Below are 22500 nucleotides of genomic sequence, written 5' to 3' on the forward strand. Positions count from 1 at the left end.
AGAGAAGGAGAGGAGAGACAGCAATAAAGACAGTCTTCACTTACACGCACAGACACACACACACATGCATACACGCGCACATGCACCTGCATGCATGCACACGCATACACACACATGCACACACGCACATGCACGCTCTCTGCATGATACATTGTAATTATCTGAAAGTATACATGTATTTACTATGTGACTACTTTGTAAATATACAGTAATTAGAGACAATGTAAAGTGTTACCATTAATTCTTCATTGTGTTTAAACATTTAGATGAATTCATCTCTTAAGATTCCCACAGCTTCTAGGGGATAAATAAACAAAACTGCACCTACATGACTCTACACACAGAATAACAGATCAATCCTGAATTGTGATTTATGATTCATACCATCCTTATTCACATCAAGTCCTCAATCAATACTAATACTTCACAAACAGGCACGCATTGCAACGTGTGATCCAAACATCAAGTCCCATTGGCATCACGATAGTCATGACAAGGGGCTGGCTAACTGACTAGGTCTCAGTTGAGACAGAAATTTACAAAACAAAGAAATGAGATGAAGCCTGTTTTAAATCTACACAGCACAGCTTCATCGTGTTGAGAGGACTCCATTATTTTAGAAACAAGTACCACTTATAAAATAGCGGTGGTTTGACTGGCGGTCACTTTAATCGCAGTGCCTGTTGATCCACTCAGAGGAAACCCCCCAGAGCAATAAAATGGGTCTCTCTGTATCTATTCTGTGTAACCCACAGGTCCCTCTCAAACATGGTTTCATTTGAAATGATTTGATCACCCTGACACTGCCGTGTTGATGCAAACAGAGCTCTCATTTACCTCAATAATCTCATGCAATGCGAGATGGATGAGTGACTAATTGATACATCTCCAATCCCAATACATCCCTTATCTGCAGAGATGTGCAGTCGAGAGTCTCCACAGCGATACAATAAGCCTGTTTCATGAAGATGGATCAAATCTGGGGTTATCATCTGTTATTGGGGAGAAGGAGGGCCAGGTCCCAGAGTGTCTCCATCTCCTTTTCACTGAACCTGCCCTCATCCGCCCCTGAACTGGACCTCAGGGTCAGCCCACAGCACAGACACCCGGCACTCTTTCACATGCCAACACAAAAGGGGGATTACAGGCAGTGTGAAAAGTGTTCAATCAAACACTGTCTTGAGAAGCTCTGTGTGTGTTTGTGTGTCTGGAGCAGTTTGTCTGGTGCTGATTGGCTCAGCTAGCGCTCTGCTTTCTTAGGAATTACAAGCTAGGCTGGAACTTTACTTCCAATTGTATGTAAAGGAATTGGAAACACAAAATCTTATTGGTTGAAAAAGGGATAATCCTTAGTGACCAAATAATCAACACATGCAAACAGAAGCAGGGCTAGTTCTCCCATTGATTAGAATGCTAAAATTAAATCAATGAATATAAATTAAAATAAAAAACATAACAAACAGTCAAATTAATAAAAAAATAAAAAGCAGGCAGTGCCAGTGTAAGCTGCAATTCCTCCTGATATAACTATAGCATCCAAATACGTGTGAAGCGAAGAAAACACTCTTGTCATCCCGACCTATATAACTATAAAACACTCAATGGTGGACTCTGTAGTTATACTAAAATAAACTAATACAATTCTAAAAGAAAAACTGGAACTCTTTCTCATTGTAACATTTGTCATAGCTTTCTTTTAGTATTACTGCATGAACAGAAACATATCAAAGATCATACCAAGAAACCTAAAATGAGTTTAGTTGAAATCGGTGGCTAGACTGAGACCAGGACAGCCCTGTGTATTGTGGGTACACTGAGAACCGCACGGCTCTGTGCATTGTGGGTACACTGAGACCAACACGGCCCTGTGCATTGTGGGTACACTGAGACCAACACGGCTCTGTGCATTGTGGGTACACTGAGACCAACACGGCGCTGTGCATTGTGGGTACACTGAGACCCACATGGCCCTGTGCATTGTGGGTACACTGAGAACCGCACGGCTCTGTGCATTGTGAGTACACTGACTCCAACACAGCCCTGTGCATTGTGGGTACACTGAGACCAACACAGCCCTGTGCATTGTGGGTACACTGAGACCAACACAGGATACACTAATGCAGGCTAATACAGGCTATCTGTCGAGCCCACGCGACAGGCGGCTGTTATTTTGGTTTATGCTTTGTGTTGTAATTAAGTGCTTGTTTTTTATAAGAGATGTTCATGGAGCATCTTATCACAAATTAGCCTGTATCCGTGAGAACACATAAACACATAAACTTGAACCAACTGGCCCCCAGAGAGCACAATGATATTCATGTGGAATGACATTAATCTCAATGTAAACAATAATCTCAGTAATTGGATCAGTTTTTAAAGAGGCCTTTTTCGTGTTTTTCAATTAATGGGTTGGAACCACGCAGCACGTCTCATTAAGCCAGGAAACAGCGTGGCTATTTTCATGTACTCCTCGTGTAATAAGACTTGTTTTCAAATGGTTTTAAAACGCTTCCTATGGATCTTCATCTCAGGACAGTGAAATGAGATCCTGATAATGCAATCGTGTACCAAGCACCCCCCTTCATATCATTTCATTGATTGAGTCTCCTGCATCTAACTCCTTAAAAGGAACTGCAAAGCCACTGAAAACCTGCACAGTGTTAATTAGGAATCAGAGCTGCATCCAGTGAGGTGAAATATGATAATCATTTAATAGATAAGGCTGTGATCAGTGGGAGTTCTGTTAGCAAAGATGAGCCGCAGTGAACACAGACTGGCGGCTTTTAAATCAGTACACTCCTCAGGCTTGCTATTGTCTTCCAGCCTCAGCCTTGATTCCAGCTGTCATACATCCTCACAGATACCCTTGATTCCTGCTGGAGACAATGCAGGCTCCACAAAGCCCTTTCAGAGGTATGATGTACACATTAAAACAATTGCTTTTCATTTTTGATTCTGACCTGGGTCACCCTGTGTGAGAAATCACTTCAAGGAATCTTCTGGTGCCTTCGTCTACATTTTCTAGAAAAATCAGCATCAAAATAAAGGTAATACTTTACATGAAGTGTCTCTAATTACTGTGTATTTGCATAGAAGTTACTTAGTACATACATGTGTACTTACACATGATTACAATGTTATTATGCATAGTTACAATGTACTTAATGTGGAAATCTTTTTGCATGATATAACCCTAAACCTAACCCTAACCCTAACCATAACCATAACCATAACCATAACCATAACCATAACCATAACCATAACCATAAACCTAACCATAACCCTAACCCTAACCCTAACCCTAACCCTAACCCTAACCCTAACCCTAACCCTAACTCTAACCCTAACCCCACTAACCCTAACACTTTTCTGATACAGTTGTGTACATCATGTACAAGTACACATGTATTTACTGAGGAACTGCTATGAAAACACATAGTAATTAGAGACACTTAAAGTAAAGTGTTACCAAAATGAATTGGGTTAAAAAAATAAAAACGCAAGTATGGTTGTTCATTTGAGTTATACAATTAGTAAAGTGCTTTTGCGACCCTGTGTAGATGGATAATAATGTAATCTTAACAGTCAGCCATCACAGCTGTGTTCTAAGTAAACCCCCAGTGGAATAATAATAGACTAATGATGCCTGTATTTGGAAACTGATTTAAGCCAAAACCATCTAAGTGTTTTGCACATTTCTAATTCCAAAGCTCCACTAGGAGGGACACGGATTGAAGGTTTGCAGGCTCAGATACAGTGATGTGTAGTACAGAGGGGTACAGATTGAGGGAGAGTTGGGGGTTCTGTATTGAAGAGTACAGATTGAGGGAGAGTTGGGGGCTCAGTTACAGTGATGTGTAGTACAGAGGGGTACATATTGAGGGAGAGCTGGGGGTTCTGTATTGAAGAGTACAGATTGAGGGAGAGTTGGGGGCTCAGTTACAGTGATGTGTATACAGAGGGGTACAGATTGAGGGAGAGTTGGGGGCTCTGTTGGGGGTTCTGTATTGAAGAGTACAGATTGAGGGAGAGTTGGGGGCTCAGTTACAGTGATGTGTAGTACAGAGGGGTACAGATTGAGGGAGAGTTGGGGGCTCGGTTACAGTGATGTGCATTACAGAGGGGTGCAGATTGACAGAGTTGGGGGCTCAGTTACAGTGATGTGTAGTACAGAGGGGTACAGATTGAGGGAGAGTTGGGGGCTCAGTTACAGTATAGAGGGGTACAGATTGAGGGAGAGTTGGGGGCTCAGTTACAGTGATGTGTAGTACAGAGGGGTACAGATTGAGGGAGAGCTGGTGGCTGTGTTACAGTACAGAGGGGTACAGATTGAGGGAGAGTTGGGGGCTCTGTTACAGTGATGTGCATTACAGAGGGGTGCAGATTGACAGGGTTGGGGGCTCAGTTACAGTGATGTGTAGTACAGAGGGGTACAGATTGAGGGAGAGTTGGGGGCTCAGTTACAGTGATGTGTAGTTCAGAGGGGTGCAGATTGAGGGAGAGTTGGGGGCTCGGTTACAGTGATGTGCATTACAGAGGGGTGCAGATTGAGGGAGAGTTGGGGGCTCGGTTACAGTGATGTGCATTACAGAGGGGTGCAGATTGACAGAGAGTTGGGGGCTCTGTTACAGAATAGACTGAGTATTGTGTACTATATCAGTGCATTTTTTTTGTTCTAGAATGAGACCGCTAATTCCTTTAAGGCTTAGTTTGCATAATAAAGCAACTGTAAACAGCACAGATTTCAGGCAGTTGTTTTAACGAGAAGCTGTTGTATGCTTTTTTGTTTTGGATTCTTTGGGATGAGAAAGCTCTGTCGGGCTCTGTTTCCCAGGGTGTCAATGCAAGGCTGCTCATTAATTAAAACACTGCCGGTGCTTGTGAACCTCCTGCTAAAATAAAGGCAGATTAGGACGAGGTCTGCCTGGTTCCTGTGCCTTACCCCTGCCTGACAAAACCCACAGTCTGAGATTCTGTGACTAATTCCTGCAGCTTTCCCGGGACTAGGGTGGCATTTTCTCAACCGCCTCTACAGCGAGGATTATTCTGTGGCACAGCGGGGTGTAAGCAGGGGGCCTTCACTCCAATTCGCTATCGTTTGTCATGATACATTTAACAAAAAATTTAAAAAATACAACAGGTCTTTCCCCCACACCCTCCCACCCACACTCTTAAAAACTGAAGCCTTTTTTGCTGCTGTCCCTAATTTGGAAGAACCACTTGAATATCTAGTCCGAGGAGTGCAATGTAAAGGAAGATTGCTGCTTAGGTACAGGCTGTAACTGAGAATGCAGTAATCTGATTCATTCATTACTTGATTAAATTAATTTCTGTATTAAATGCTGCACATTTGAGACTGCTTTTTTGCCAGCAGCTATACTAACTTGGATTGAGAGCTGCTCATTTGAACAAAGCAAAGCTGATTTTGCCCTGGTCAGGACTTGGACGAGGGACCTGGTATAGCGGTGTAGGAAGCGTTGTTGATTGATCAGCAGGGGCCGCTGTGTTCTGTCTCCTCTGCTTCACAGCTTAGCTGATACCCGGCTCTTCAAATGCAGCCGTCGCTGTGAGTGATTAAAAGCCGGTTCCCAGCGTCCACATTGCAAAAAATCCCATCAGTATTGGCACAGACATACTCCTTTGTCTGAGGTATGACTCAAAGCCGATTTCAGTCCTGGTGCTTTAATAAGCATCATTTATACTGGCTCTCTGAGGGGCCTGCTAACTTGTTAGATTGCCTGCTGGATTTTATTTCGTCATTGAATTTTACAATGTTTCTTTCATTATTTCTAAAAGTACAAGTGTTTTTAGAATTATGGACGGAACACCACTGGAGAAAGACATAGATCTCATCACAGGCTGGAACTGATGCTCGGCAGTTGTGAAACGCTTTGAGAAAAAGTTTCTATAATGCTGTATAATTTTTACATATGGATTGAGTGGAGTGCTGGATCTAAAAATGAGTTGTGAATTATTATCGATTTTGAGTCACTGGGAAATTTTTTGAAAAATCGAATTTGAAATAACTCTATTATAAACGATTAATAAAATGTGTTAAAATTGTGTAATAAACAAGGCAGTTATTAAGATTGTAATGTTTGTATATGTATTGCTATGCAAACGTCTTAGACATGTTGCATTTTTCTACTCTGATGCATTATGAGCATCAAGAATTTACTCAAAGCCTACACTAGTGTTTTCTACTATTATCACAACCTTGACCTGCATAAAGGAGGAAAAACATTGCACATGGAATAGCTCGCATCACTGGATTTTCAAGGTGTTTTATCCAAAGCATAATCAGCAAGTACAGAGAAACACCATCTGTAATTGACAAACCCAGGACTGGAAGAGCCAAAAAGCTGTCTAACAAGGATAAGCAATACTTGAAGATAATATCCTTAAGGAATAGAAAGAAGACAAGCATTGAATTGACAGCAGAACTGGCAGAAGGCACAGGTGTCGTTGTCCATCAAATCAACAGTATGATGGTCACTCTTGAAATCAGGACTTAAAGGAAGGGTTGCAGTAAGAATACCTCTGTTAAGAAAGGGGAACAAGACTGAAAGACTAGAATATGTACAAGAACACAAAAATTGGCTTGTGGAACAATGGTCAAAGGTGCTTTGGACTGTTGATGAAAAATGCAACATTTTTAAGACTTTTGCACAGCAGTGTGTGTGTGTGTGTGTGTGTGTGTGTGTGTGTGTGTGTGTGTGTGTGTGTGTGTGTGTGTGTGTATTATCTATACATATAATATAAGAAACTATCAATAACATGTTTATATAATAAGTCTCTACATTAATCCTGAAGTTAAAAACGGCTAACTGGCTTTGATTTAAATTCCCAATAAACATACATCATCCTGGGCTGTTTCAGATGTGAGGTGGATTTTGGGGCTGTTAAAGAGATTTAAACTTAATGAAGTAAATAATTACAAGATGACAACATTAACTGGAACGACCGCAAGGCTGGTTTCCAGAAACAACTCTTTTACAAATGAGCTCTGATTGTCACTCCATAAATAATTCAGTGAGGCTTCTCTCGATCCCTTTCTTTTCTATCTCCTCTTTTGGGAATGGTAGCGATCCCTGCGCTAATCAGTCGATCTGAATACAATCTGCCCCCACGCACACACCTCCAGCTTGCAGAGTAAGCTGGGGGTGTCGTTGATCAACACCCAGCAATATAAAAAGAGAAATGTTCTAGCTGAAAAAAATAAAACATACATATAAAACAAAAAATAGAAAAAGCTATTCCAGATTTTTTTTTTTTTAAACGGTTTAGAAAAATGTTTCTTGAACATCATGCGTTCTAAAAAGCCCATGAGATAGATGCAGGTATGCAATAGAAAGGGGTCCGCTAGTCTATCTAGAATTGTGTCAAGAAGTAAGTCTGGGTCTGGAGCTTATTACCAAGTCAGAATCTCGAAAACATCCAACTTCGGTATGTTTCAAGGAGATCTGGTTTCGTACGCATTTCAACAAAGTCTCAGAGTGCTTATAACTGGGAAGCCTTGGCATTTGGAGTGCTCAAAAATACAGTTTAGATACATCCTGAGGGATTTAACCGCTCTTTGGGTGGGATATATCATTATCCAGCTCACCCTTTCTTTCACCATTCCTAAAGCAAAGCTTTCACAGCTCACTGCACCTGCCTGTAGTTACACATTGGTGTTCATGCTGCCACTCCTTCCTTGATCTCAGCACCATACAGCACCACTGCACGGTGTATCAATACAACATTACTGCTCATCTCAGCACCACTGCACGGTGTATCAATACAACATTACTGCTCATCTCAGCACCACTGCACGGTGTATCAATACAACATTACTGCTCATCTCAGCACCACTGCACGGTGTATCAATACAACATTACTGCTCATCTCAGCACCACTGCACGGTGTATCAATACAGCATTACTGCTCATCTCAGCACCACTGCACGGTGTATCAATACAACATTACTGCTCATCTCAGCACCACTGCACGGTGTATCAATACAACATTACTGCTCATCTCAGCACCACTGCACGGTGTATCAATACAACATTACTGCTAATCTCAGCACCACACAGCACCACTGCATGGGGTATCAATACAATAATGATCCCCATTGCTGGGCAGCTCTCTGAAGATGTAATTACTGAAGTTTCAGACAGATGGAGAGGATGGGCAGACTCTGAACTCAGTCCTGGGGCAGGCCTGTCATGGGACTCTTTGCACTTAATTAAATTTGAATACAGTCTGTTCATTCAGTGAATATGAGTATAGATTCTTAGGAGGAACTGCATAAAATATTCAGTCACTGAATATATGGGTATGGCATTTACTTGAAACAATGGACAAGGTCATTGAAAAAAAACTGTATAAATGAATGTTTGAAAGCACCCCTCCCTCCTTATTCTCACTGAGGTGTGCAAGCCTGTTCTGGCTAGCCCTGACAGGTATCCTCTTGGGACACAGACAGGTAGCTCTTTGACTGATGGTGTATAAAGCCAGTGCAATGAGCTAGAGCTATCCAGGCTTTCACACGGCTGCTGTCTCCATGAATATTTCATCCACACAGCAGAGAGACAAGGAGGCTCTTCACAGCCCCCAACCCCCAGATTTTAAGAATATATTTAAAGTTAAAAAGGGACCCTATCTAGGTTACAGATGTTTTGAATGGGAAGATGCAGAACAACAAGGTTACAGATGTTTTGAATGGGAAGATGCAGAACAGCAAGGTTACAGATGTTTTGAATGAGAAGATGCAGAACAGCAAGGTTACAGATGTTTTGAATGGGAAGATGGAGCACAGGGTAGAAGCCTGGCAGATGTTGTGTTGTACAGAGTGCTTTGTCTGTGTTAGTGGAAGTTATTTTTAATGGCTTCTTCTACTGTTATATGGAAATTTAGAACCAGACAACTATTTAGGTCTTCCTTTATGTATAGATTATTTATTTTAAATAACTGGTTGTAGCTGTTTTTTTTCCCCATGCTAATCAATGTCCTACTATTGCATCATCTAAAGTCATTCATTTAAATCAAGTAAACACCCTTGCCCCAAGAGTGAGAAAGTTTATTTGTTTTATGGGCTGCTAAAAGACTGATGCAGCATTATAAACCTCACTCATGGTCTCAGTCAATTAGGTTCTGAATAGAGCGGTCATTATCCCAAAGACAGGAATCTGATCGGAACTTCAGAATCTTAAAACTCGCTTTAAGCAGCCTAAGCGATCCATTGTCAACAAAACACCTAAAAATACATTTTAAAAAGGCTGTCAAGCACAAAAACATGCATAATAGCAATAATGTCCTCTACAGAGGTCATTACCTGTCGATAATTAACATTTTGTTGCTGCATCCAATTATCTAGCAGATAATGAAGAAAGGGTAAAGATATGGAGAGAAAGAAGAGAAAAGAAAGCCAGAGAGTGTGATAGTGTGATTAGAATAGGTTTGCTTGCACAAATGCAGGGGAATCTGATTGTAAAATCAACTTTCTAGACCCTTTTGCCCGAGTTACGTGTCCATCTGGCGCTGGGTAAAAGTGGACTGGAGAAACGTTTTGAGGAATGTGATTGTCAGATATAGCTAGCCCCTGCACCCTCATCAACTATTGTGTTGAGTGCCAAGCATCCCTGCTCCCTAAACCAGGGCGACTCCAGAAACCTGGCAGAGGGTTGAGTCGGCTGCTAGAGAAAGCAAACAAAATAACAAACGAATCTAAAGAAATCTAGAAATTGAAATTTCTGACTTGCTTGAGCTATAGCAGAGGCTGAGTGTGTAGTACAACCTCCTATTAACCATGAAAATGACTAAAGAGGAAACAAGTTTGAGTCTGTGTGACAAAGAGCGAATGAATCTGGATCAACAATCTCCCTCTCGACTTATGAGAGCACCGCACAGCACGAATTACGTGCCCCGTACTGAATGGTTGGACAGTTTATTCCAGGGGCAGTCGGAAACCGGCCATTCAAGGAAAGGGATGACGTCGCGGTACCAGGAGTCATTGCCCTAGTACGGTGAGCGAAGCTTTATTCATGAATTGGAGGAGACGTGACTGAACTAGCTATCGGAGGGGGCGGGGCTATGGGTTTAGGGGGACGTGACGTCATGATCGGTTGCTTTTGTTGTAGTTAATGGGAGGAAAGGAGAATACGCTGGCAATACACATTGGTGGGTAGAGCCAGCATTATTATTTAAACCAGGTCAAAGGAGACTGAAAGGAAAATTAAAGAAATAACTTGAACCGTGAACTTTGTGTTTGCCCTTGTTGGAGCACCTGCATCACCCTTTCACGACGCACAGCAACCCATACATTCACAGCCTGTTTTCTGATAAGTGTGCCGAAAGCTATGGAGGAATGTTATTAACAGAAGCCAATAAATTGCGTTTTTGGTTTTAAAAGGAATAGAATTGCCTGACAGTTCTTTTTGTTTGAAAGTATTTTGTGAAAACTTATTTTTTAGTTCCCCCACACACCTAGACACCAGCGCTCGCCTGTGTAGTTTTTTGCAGTTTTATAAAGGGTCGCGTCATGTCACCTCTGGATGATCTCCAGCAGTGAATTTATTGTTCACCGATCGCAAGACTTACACAACAGGGGAACTGCACACTTGGCTGCGCCTTCACTTCTTTAATAATAGAGTGTTTGGCAAAAATAATGGGAACATTCATGGAAACTATGAAAACAGCTGTAAGGACGGTATGGAAACGAAAAAAGCCAGTCCTTTATAACCTGCTGGACCCTGCAATGCAGATTTGTTTTTTAATCAAAATAAATTTAAATAAAATGAAACGATATAAGCAATAACGCTTAAAATCACTGAAATAAACTTTACTATGTAACACTTTACATGGTCTTTAATTACTGTGTAGTGTGTACGCATCATTACAGTGTTATTATGCATTGTTACAATGTACTTAATGTGCTAATCTTTTTGCAGGATATATGCAAGTACACAATTGTGTCAGAAAAGAGTTAGGGTTAGGTTTAGGGACAGGGTTCAAGTTCTGCCCTGATACTTATAGATGGGTTAACCCTTAACCTAACCCTAACCCTAGCCCTAATCCTAACCCTAACCCTAGCCCTAACCTAACCCTAACCCTAACCCTAACCCTAACCCTAACCCTAACCCTAACCCTAACCCTAACCCTAACCCCAATTCTGTCTTGATGCTTATAGATGAGTGTAGGGAAAAGTACAGAGCAACACAATCGTTGCCTCTTAATAGGGACCCCTCAGGAAAAGTAAAAACATCCCAAATAAGCGTCTGTCCATTTAACAAGAGGCATTTGAGACGACCTTAGTCATACTTTTATGTTTCTAAATGAAAAGAAAAAGAACGAAATCACATCACATTATGATCAAATGTTAAATACATAATTACAAATACGAGTCAGTTTTTTTTTATTTCTAAACAAAATGAATCACTGTTTTTTTTTACTTCTACATGAAATTAAAAATAATTAAATCACGTCTTATCACAAAGCGAGGCCACTGCTATGTTGACTTGCCAACTTTCTTTGCAACAGTACCCTGAGAACCTATAGAATTACGCAAGCAGGTATTTAGTTTGTGTTTTTCTGTAGACAATGGCTCCTGGATAAACAGATATGTACAGGACATGTCACTGAGATTAGCTATTCGAAATACTCCAAAGCAACCAAGAGCAGAGTTCATGCAAAAATGAATCCCCCAGCTTGTGGAACTTCGCTTTGTTAGGTTATTTATTTCTGTATGCGCCATGCCCTCTGAAACCATTCCAGGGCCACTCAAGTCGATTCAATTAGAATGAATATTCAATGGCACAGCTAGCCATTTTTTCCAGATTTACTGAAGCTCCTGTTTTGAGAAGTTGGGTGTAGCCAGCAGCACCTGAAATCCACCGCCACCAGCATTTCAAATAGAGCTGTTCCTGAAGCACAGAGAAGAGCATGACACTAAAAAAACAGGCTCTGGAGCTCACAGAAGAACATGACACTGTAAAAAAGGAATAATGGGTTTATATTAAAACAAGTGGCGTTCAAGCAGAACTGTTTTCAATCTTGGATGGGGTTATAATCATTTGTTTTTCTTTCAGTGTTGTATGTGCCAAATGAAAATTGAAATTTTGGCAAAGCAGTGTTGGTTCAGAGTATATTTTTTTAAAGGTATGCTTTGTACATGACAAATTGCATTTTTACTGTTTTTGGATACTCCCTTTCCTTAACTGCTACATTTAAGACTGGGTTGTTGTTTATTTTCTCTCAGTAATGTACTGGTTTACATTAACCCCTAAATTATAATAACCCATAAAAAATATCATAAGATTCAACATTTGCACATTCTGTAGAGACAATTGCGATAATGTAAAATAAAACAGGTCCTTCTATGATTTTTATTTTTTAAATAACATCAACGTTTCTGTAACCTTTGAAGGAAAAACAAAGTCGAGTAACAAAAGTACAAAAAAACATTTATCCCAAATAAAAAATAAAAGAACAAACAGAAATGATGGAGAATTGGAAGCTGTTCGAAGAAAAGGCCAGAAATCTGTTCACTTGTCACAGCAGCAGTGCCGTATCCAGGAAAATGTGTTTGCCAACATGCAACCTTAAATTACAGAACTGAGAGATGAACACACATTTCCTATTGCTTGCTTCCAAATCCTCATTGTGCCTGACTAGTCCTGATCTCTGCAAGCACAGTAGTCCCTGAAGGGCTGGAGCACAAACCATAGATTCAAATGAGGAGCAGGACCTTCAATCATTGACAATTAACTAGCTAATGAAAACGACATCAAGCGCATCAGACATCTGCATGTGATGTAAAAATGAAAACACACACACACACACACACACATAGTGAAAGCAGTAGTTTACTTGTTTAAATGTTACCAGCCTTTACAGGGCCTTTCATAAAACAAAGAACAAAACAGTAAGCTGTTTTTCCCCCTGAGTGCAGGGCAATGGTGAAAAGAGAAACTCTGCAGTATGTGTATTCCTTTGAATGCTTTCTGTTCATATTACAAAGAATAGACCTGCCTTTACTTCCATGGAATGCAACATTTAGCAGTCACTGTGTGTGTATTTGGGTATACTAATACACAAGCCAAAATATAGTTGAACACCACTGGATTATGGATCAGCAGTGGTCCCAACTCGCTCATGCACTGCTGCTGTTATTATGCAGTTTCCTGGCACTGTAGTGGATTACCGCATTCATACCATTGTGATGCAATGCCAGTTCTGCCAGCGGCTCATTCTATTGAAGCTGCCCATGTGCTGCCGTTGCCACCTGTAGTACAGAGGCCTTGCCCTGGCAGTGCTGCTGTCTGCATTGCCGGTGAAGATCATTTGGTAAGGGAGTTTCAGGAGAGCAGTGTATTGTGATGCTTGTACAGAACTATGTCACTTTATACAGAGACAATGGGAGCAGTCGAAATGGCTGCAGGCGAGATGTCTGATTACACTGTTAACAATGCCATCCCCACCCCCCACCCCCCCTCGCTGCCAGTGCACCTTTTGTGGTAAATGTCATTCTGACTCAGGATAGTGGTCCACCTGGCATGGAGATAAAACATTATTATCTGAAAATGCATTTGGAGCGGTTTTCAGGGAAATTGAGTTTCTCAAGCCTGACTGCACTTTCTCATTATTGTTCTAAAACCGGTTTAGAATGCAGTTTATTTATTTATTTTTTTCAACAGTGCATTTGTTGTCAACTGCAGTTTGCTTAATGGTGTAGTTTAATAAAGTAATTAAAATATTGGGTGCTTTTCTCACATCGAGCTGCATGAGACAGGCATGTTATTTCACACTTACAATAAAATTAGTTTTACACATATTATATACAGCTCCCCTATAGCCAGACACACACTCAGGTCCCCTAAAACCCCAACAGTCTGCACTCAGCTTCTCAAAATCAGAAAGGTAACTGTCCTCCCAGTGCCCAGGACACATATTTGAACTCAGTAATCCACGAACACAATGGAAATGCTGGAGTTATCTGGAACAGCCTTCTCTTAATCTTGCACGCGCAGACGAGACTTGGACAAGAGCAGAGGCGCTGTGGGAGTGACGAAGCTGCTGCTGCTATCTCAAACTCGTCAGCTAGGGCTGCTGACTTGCTGGTAATTCCAAGATATTTATACTGCAGAAACACTCTGCTAAACCCCGGTGCCCTAGCTAATTGCATTTCAAATTGTACATTTCCCCAAGCTGCCGGGGGCAAGGTGATCCCGAGGAATAAAGCATTGCATCTTGTCTTGGTGGATCTGACCTGCATATCATCTGCACATTCCCTTAATCGTTTGCCTTTTGTGAATCTTACTGGCCAGTATATATACATCCATCTACCAGGCAGTTTCCTGTTACAATTGATGTTCAGCATAGTTCTTAGTGCTTAGAGGCAAGACATTCAATGCAAAGGACTCAATACAGGCGTGTAAGAGCTAACAAATTTGATACAGACAGCTTAACACAGTGGATCTTGGGGCCAGTAAATTCAATACAGTATTGAGAACTCACTACTGTGTATCTGTGAGCTGGCAAATTGAGTAGGGTATATACAGAAAAGGGTAACACTTTACACAAAGTGTCTCTAGTTACTTTATATTTACATAGAAGTTACTTAATAAATGCATGTGGACTTACTCATAATTACAGCGTTATTATGCATAGTTACAATGTACATAATTTTTTTTTGCATGATATAATCCTAATTCTATCCTTAACTTTAACCCTACCCTAACTCTAACTCTTTTCTGATACAATTGTGCACTTACATATATCGTACAAAATGATTTACATGTTAGGTACAATGTAACTAAAATAACATTGTAATTATGCATATGTATACATGTATTTACTATGTAACTACAATGTAAATGCACAGTAATTAGAGGCACAATGTAACAAGTATCAGCACTAGCAGCTCGTAAGTGAAAGGCAGTCATTTCCAACTCGTGTCTATAAAACTGGAGGGATGGAGGAAATTGATAATAAGCACCTCAAAGCCTTTAATGCACAGACTTACAGATTCATCCTTTGGGTGTCATGGCTGATTTAACAATAAACCACAGGAGTCTTCGGCAGCCAAGAATTAGGCTGCCTCCTCCGTGCATCAGAATAAACATTTTCTGCCACGAGAAAATATTGATTGGTTGCAAAGCGGATTTGGTAGCTGATTTGTATTTGTTAAAAAAGGGAGAATCTTTGGCCACAAACCAAAATTTGCTTTATGTTTTGTATCGCTTAGTTACAGTGTAATAACACAGTAACTACACTATAGTTGATTGTGTAATTACAACGCAATTACACAATTACAAAAAATGACAATGTAATTAGATTGCCACTTAATGTCAATTATTATCCAAAATTCAAATTCCTTTTGAGCATCATGCTGTTCATATTATTGTGTGAATCTGCTCTGCTTTTGCTAAAGCTGAAAGTTCTTTCCTTAAGCCCAGCTTTTCACCTAGTTCTGAACCTCTCCCCTCTCTCTCAGCATACACAGACACTCACACACTTTACCAGGAGAGGAGGTGGCACATAATGAAGCTGGAATGTCCCTGGACCCAGATGTCACCTCTCCATTGCCTCTCACATTTCAGTCCTCAGACTGCTGGCTCCCAGTGCAGTCAGGTTCTCAGACTGATGGCTCCCAGTACAGTTCTCAGGTCGGAGGTGACTAGATACAGAAGTTCTGTGACATTGCTGAGAGAGTGTTGTCTGGGGCGAGAGAGGGTGCGACTGTTAAAGACAGCGTGATCTGTTCCCTCAGTGAGCTGAATCTTTGATTGAGAGGGTGAGAACTGAAGAGAGAATAAGAGAAGAAGCCAAGAGGGCAGTAGAGAATGCTTCGGACCAGAGCTGTGCTTTCTGTCTGTGTTTCTCTGCAAACGTTCCAGTCAAGGAGCACCACTATTGTGAATGGGATGAGTCCTTCTGCTTTTCCAAGATTGTTGCTGAATAGTTGCACAAAACTCTCACACACCTTTTATATATAGGTCTAGTGGATCATGTGACACGTCATGTGACCACATTATATTCTGCATTCTCACAGACTGTGGGATTTTCTTATTTGAATTGTGTTTACGAGATAGTGTATATGTATTTAAAATATGCATTGCTTTGCAGTTTACATAAGACTGCTTTTGGGTATTTAAATAATATTAGCTACAGCATACTTGCCAATATTTGGAAACTGTTCAGTGGGACGCTCATCCCCAGGGGGAGGGGGGAGGGGGGGGGTATATGCATCATACACCTGGGAGGGGTCATAAGCAAAAAACACTCTATCATATAATAATAGACATATAATAATATAATAATAGACTTATCCCCTCAACTCAACACCACACGACCAGCATGACAGTAAACACAGACACAATGAAGCGTTCTTACCTTTGCATACCAGTAAATTAGTGATCAGCAGAAGTGTCAGCTGCACAAAGAGCACAGCGTGTGGTTTTCACTAACTACTGTGCAGAATAAATGTATTATTTTCTATGGGTAAATATCAGGACTTTCCTCCTATACCTCGGGACGTGGGACATTTGCTAGAAAATTGGGACTGTCCCTGTTGACATGTATGCTATGAGTGTTCTAAATTATAACTTTCTGTTGAAGGAGCTTGGGAAGATCTTTCCTCACAGAAAGCTACAGGTAACAACACTTTTATATACACGATAAAGGCACTGCAACACAGAATTACACATTGATGCCCTTTCAGTTCAGAATATATAAACACAATAGATCACTCCTTAATCTGAAACCTGTTACGAAGTCAAGAGACCAGTGCATTGGGAAATGCCTCCAAATGGGCAGTCTTAGAGTTTATAATGTTTTGTTTTGAGTTTAAAGGCTGGAAAGCAGCATATTTTTAACTATTACGGTTGCACACTCCATTAGCATGCATTAGCAGTAGCAGAGCCTGTATGGAGCACTGATTCTGATGAATGCTCCACTATACCTGTCTTTGCACAGGGTCTCCTGTTCTGGGCAGAAGATAATTTCACTCCATCCATTATTCAGAGCTCTGCTCCAGACAAATCGCCCCCCTGTCCCACAGCACAAAAATGATATTCATAGATAAACCCTTACACTCCGATCAGTTCAGCTCGACAGACTCACAGTTCCTGTGATTCATTATAACAGTGTATTATGGATCGTTCTCATGCTGGGGTTAATCAGTTGTCCTGAGGTCAAAGGTTGCTGGACTGGAGCAGGCACCCCCTCACTCGTACGTTCACCTCTGTTCTGTGTAGTATTGCTCAGGGAAAGATTAACAACCCTGAGAACTCTTGTAAATCATCCAGGAACTCTTTTGGTTTTTATCTTAATGTTTAAATGAAGTGTTTAAGTTGATCTCGGAGAGCTGAGCATTGAGTAATGACTGGCTAAAGTATCTAGGCCAGGCTGTAGGCTGTGATTGCTAAAGTTGCAAGTTCAGGTTGAATTACAGAAAATCTGATTATAGCATCAGTTTGATCTTAGTGGGGAAAAAAAAGTGTATCCCTATCATTAAAGCACAGGGGAAAATAGGGGTCAGTGTTCTCTTTTTAGTAAAGACATCAAAGCTGTCCAGTCAGTGGTTATTCAGTGGTTGTGTAAAGTGGGGTTGAGGATGATGAGAAGCTAATGCTAGGCTATGAGAAGCCTTGGTTTTTATGGTTTTCTATTGGCTCACAGCGCTTCATTTAGAGATATTTTTTGTGCTCTAGTAAGGGTATAAATAAGCTTGTCTATATCTCTCTCTCAGATTCAAAAATAATTATTAAAATGGAAGTATCTCTCCTCTCATCACCATTAGCCTGAGACATAATGTGGTTTACCTGCCAACAGACCTTTAGTTGAATGACAATCACGCTGCCTGAGCAGAGTAAGCAAGGGGTCAGCCCATGCTGTGTAGAGCACAATGGGTTAATACTGTCTCCATTCAGGAGTGTGTATTGCACAAGTATGAATATATAAAGTATGGTGGGTTTCAAAAGGTCGATATATACAATACATTACAATGAAAAGACAAACGAGTTGGTTTCCAGTTACCTCGACAGCAAGGGTGCCAGCTGGTGCAGCAGAGCCAGGAAAGATTGTGAAATGAATGCCAGGGAGGACTGTGGAATGAATGCACGCTCTGCTTTAAAAACTTTAAAGGTGTCAGATGAGACAGCTCTGTTGCAGCGTTGCCAGATCACAAGAAAGGAGTGTTTATTTCATCACAGAGTTCAAAAGGGTGTATCCGTCTTCATTACTCACAGAGGGGTTCAATACTTTCTAATTGTATCTTCACTATAGCATATGTCAGGTACATTCCGCCTTTCAACAAGGCACCCCATGACAACATCCATTGCACTGTCCTTGGGCTTGCTTACTTTCTGCTAGAATTACATTACTGAATTACTTTAAATTGCACAGTGTGGTAAAGCAGCGGTTAATTTTCAGTGATGATCATCTCTTTGCATAACAAATTGATGTAAAATCCCTGTTTTGATGCAAGGAGCTGCTCTGCATTGCACGGCTTTAAACAGATTTGCGTTGGCTGTCTGCTGTACGGTACATTGCCTCCAGGTGATCTGTTCATGAAAGAGTCTTTACAAAAGAAGGTGCTGTAGTTCTGCAATACTCTGTTGAAACAGGACGTTTACTTATTCCGCATAAGGGCCAAAGGGATCCATGCAGGTTTAAATTGAATTCTTGATGCCTCCCAGATGTGAGTTGTCAAGCTATTATCTGCATGTTTAATCGTTATTAGCAGTAATACTGCACACCTGTTGTCCATTATTTGGTTTGGTAGATGTCAGTGGTGTAACAGTCAGCATTGTCTAAAAGATAACAAGTATAGTCATCACTGGTATGGCATTTTACTGCTTACTGTTTACACAGATATTCAGTGTAACCGCAAAGAACTGCAAAGAGTTGGAATAGAAAAGTCTCCTCACATAGAGTGAAGAGCTTGACTCAGCCTAGCATGGTAGTCACATGGACCCTAAGGGGACTGTAAAGGCTGTCACATAGCTCAATATGTGTGTCATTAGATTTAATGCTGCTATGTGTAACTCTAAGAGACCAATGCCCCAGATTCGGTGTGTGACATCATGTGCACCCCAGATTAATGCATCAGTTATTCTGGTATTAGAAACCTATAGATCCCAAGCATTCACTTTACACCACATTGAAAACTTTTACACAACTTTACTGAGTTTCTTTGTTTTTCACATATATTTTAATAGAGAAAGATAAACGTTATAAAGAGTTGGTCACCTGGAAATAAGTGAGACACACATGGCTGATGTGACACAGCCGGGAGGGTACGTGTAAAAGGAGTGCACCCAGGCCATCCCAATTGAAAGAGTCCTGAGCTATCAGCTGTGCCCCCTCTCCTGACGGAGTTGTGGCAACAGTTCCTCTTTGTAATAAGGTGTGAGACGCATGCTTCCTGCCAGGTCAATGCAGTCCCCCAGGTCTGAGGTCCATGCCAGCGCCCCTGAAATAACCTCGCATTCATTTACAGCTAAATATACTCTGCAGCTAATCTCCTGCGGAGTCTCTCAGCGGCGACTCATTAGCGCTGTCAGCCCGGACTGGAGCAAAGACTAAAATAACATAAATCAAAGATTTTAGACCATCATCACACTCCATCACGACAACTAAACAGTAAAACTATCAGTTTGTTTCATTCTAGTTTTATAGTGTAACAATTAATCAGCACAGAAAATTTACCTTTGCCTGGAGCATTCATTTCATGCCTAGCCAGCACGCACACACAAAACAGCACGCTGATCTAGCCAGCACGCACACACAAAACAGCACGCTGATCTAGCCAGCACGCACACACAAAACAGCACGCTGATCTAGCCAACACGCACACACAAAACAGCTCGCTGATCTAGCCAGCACGCACACACAAAACAGCACGCTGATCTAGCCAGCACGCACACACAAAACAGCTCGCTGATCTAGCCAGCACGCACACACAAAACAGCACGCTGATCTAGCCAGCACGCACACACAAAACAGCACGCTGATCTAGCCAACACGCACACAAAACAGCACGCTGATCTAGCCAGCACGCACACACAAAACAGCACGCTGATCTAGCCAACACGCACACACAAAACAGCACGCTGATCTAGCCAACACGCACACACAAAACAGCACGCTGATCTAGCCAGCACGCACACACAAAACAGCACGCTGATCTAGCCAGCACGCACACACAAAACAGCACGCTGATCTAGCCAACACGCACACACAAAACAGCACGCTGATCTAGCCAGCACGCACACACAAAACAGCACGCTGATCTAGCCAACACGCACACACAAAACAGCACGCTGATCTACGCTGATCTAGCCAGCACGCACACACAAAACAGCACGCTGATCTAGCCAGCACGCACACACAAAACAGCACGCTGATCTAGCCAGCACGCACACACAAAACAGCACGCTGATCTAGCCAGCACGCACACACAAAACAGCACGCTGATCTAGCCAGCACGCACACACAAAACAGCACGCTGATCTAGCCAGCACGCACACACAAAACAGCACGCTGATCTAGCCAGCACGCACACACAAAACAGCACGCTGATCTAGCCAGCACGCACACACAAAACAGCACGCTGATCTAGCCAGCACGCACACACAAAACAGCACGCTGATCTAGCCAGCACGCACACACAAAACAGCACGCTGATCTAGCCAGCACGCACACACAAAACAGCACGCTGATCTAGCCAGCACGCACACACAAAACAGCACGCTGATCTAGCCAGCACGCACACACAAAACAGCACGCTGATCTAGCCAGCACGCACACACAAAACAGCACGCTGATCTAGCCAGCACGCACACACAAAACAGCACGCTGATCTAGCCAGCACGCACACACAAAACAGCTCGCTGATCTAGCCAGCACGCACACACAAAACAGCACGCTGATCTAGCCAGCACGCACACACAAAACAGCACGCTGATCTAGCCAGCACGCACACACAAAACAGCACGCTGATCTAGCCAGCACGCACACACAAAACAGCACGCTGATCTAGCCAGCACGCACACACAAAACAGCACGCTGATCTAGCCAGCACGCACACACAAAACAGCACGCTGATCTAGCCAGCACGCACACACAAAACAGCTCGCTGATCTAGCCAGCACGCACACACAAAACAGCACGCTGATCTAGCCAGCACGCACACACAAAACAGCACGCTGATCTAGCCAGCACGCACACACAAAACAGCACGCTGATCTAGCCAGCACGCACACACAAAACAGCACGCTGATCTAGCCAGCACGCACACACAAAACAGCTCGCTGATCTAGCCAGCACGCACACACAAAACAGCTCGCTGATCTAGCCAGCACGCACACACAAAACAGCTCGCTGATCTAGCCAGCACGCACACACAAAACAGCACGCTGATCTAGCCAGCACGCACACACAAAACAGCTCGCTGATCTAGCCAGCACGCACACACAAAACAGCACGCTGATCTAGCCAGCACGCACACACAAAACAGCACGCTGATCTAGCCAGCACGCACACACAAAACAGCACGCTGATCTAGCCAGCACGCACACACAAAACAGCACGCTGATCTAGCCAGCACGCACACACAAAACAGCACGCTGATCTAGCCAGCACGCACACACAAAACAGCACGCTGATCTAGCCAGCACGCACACACAAAACAGCACGCTGATCTAGCCAGCACGCACACACAAAACAGCACGCTGATCTAGCCAGCACGCACACACAAAACAGCACGCTGATCTAGCCAGCACGCACACACAAAACAGCACGCTGATCTAGCCAGCACGCACACACAAAACAGCACGCTGATCTAGCCAGCACGCACACACAAAACAGCACGCTGATCTAGCCAGCACGCACACACAAAACAGCACGCTGATCTAGCCAGCACGCACACACAAAACAGCACGCTGATCTAGCCAGCACGCACACACAAAACAGCACGCTGATCTAGCCAACACGCACACACAAAACAGCACGCTGATCTAGCCAGCACGCACACACAAAACAGCACGCTGATCTAGCCAGCACGCACACACAAAACAGCACGCTGATCTAGCCAGCACGCACACACAAAACAGCACGCTGATCTAGCCAGCACGCACACACAAAACAGCACGCTGATCTAGCCAGCACGCACACACAAAACAGCACGCTGATCTAGCCAGCACGCACACACAAAACAGCACGCTGATCTAGCCAGCACGCACACACAAAACAGCACGCTGATCTAGCCAGCACGCACACACAAAACAGCACGCTGATCTAGCCAGCACGCACACACAAAACAGCTCGCTGATCTAGCCAGCACGCACACACAAAACAGCACGCTGATCTAGCCAGCACGCACACACAAAACAGCACGCTGATCTAGCCAGCACGCACACACAAAACAGCACGCTGATCTAGCCAGCACGCACACACAAAACAGCACGCTGATCTAGCCAGCACGCACACACAAAACAGCACGCTGATCTAGCC

Source organism: Polyodon spathula, chromosome 14, assembly GCF_017654505.1.
Source record: "Polyodon spathula isolate WHYD16114869_AA chromosome 14, ASM1765450v1, whole genome shotgun sequence".
NCBI lineage: Eukaryota > Metazoa > Chordata > Actinopteri > Acipenseriformes > Polyodontidae > Polyodon > Polyodon spathula.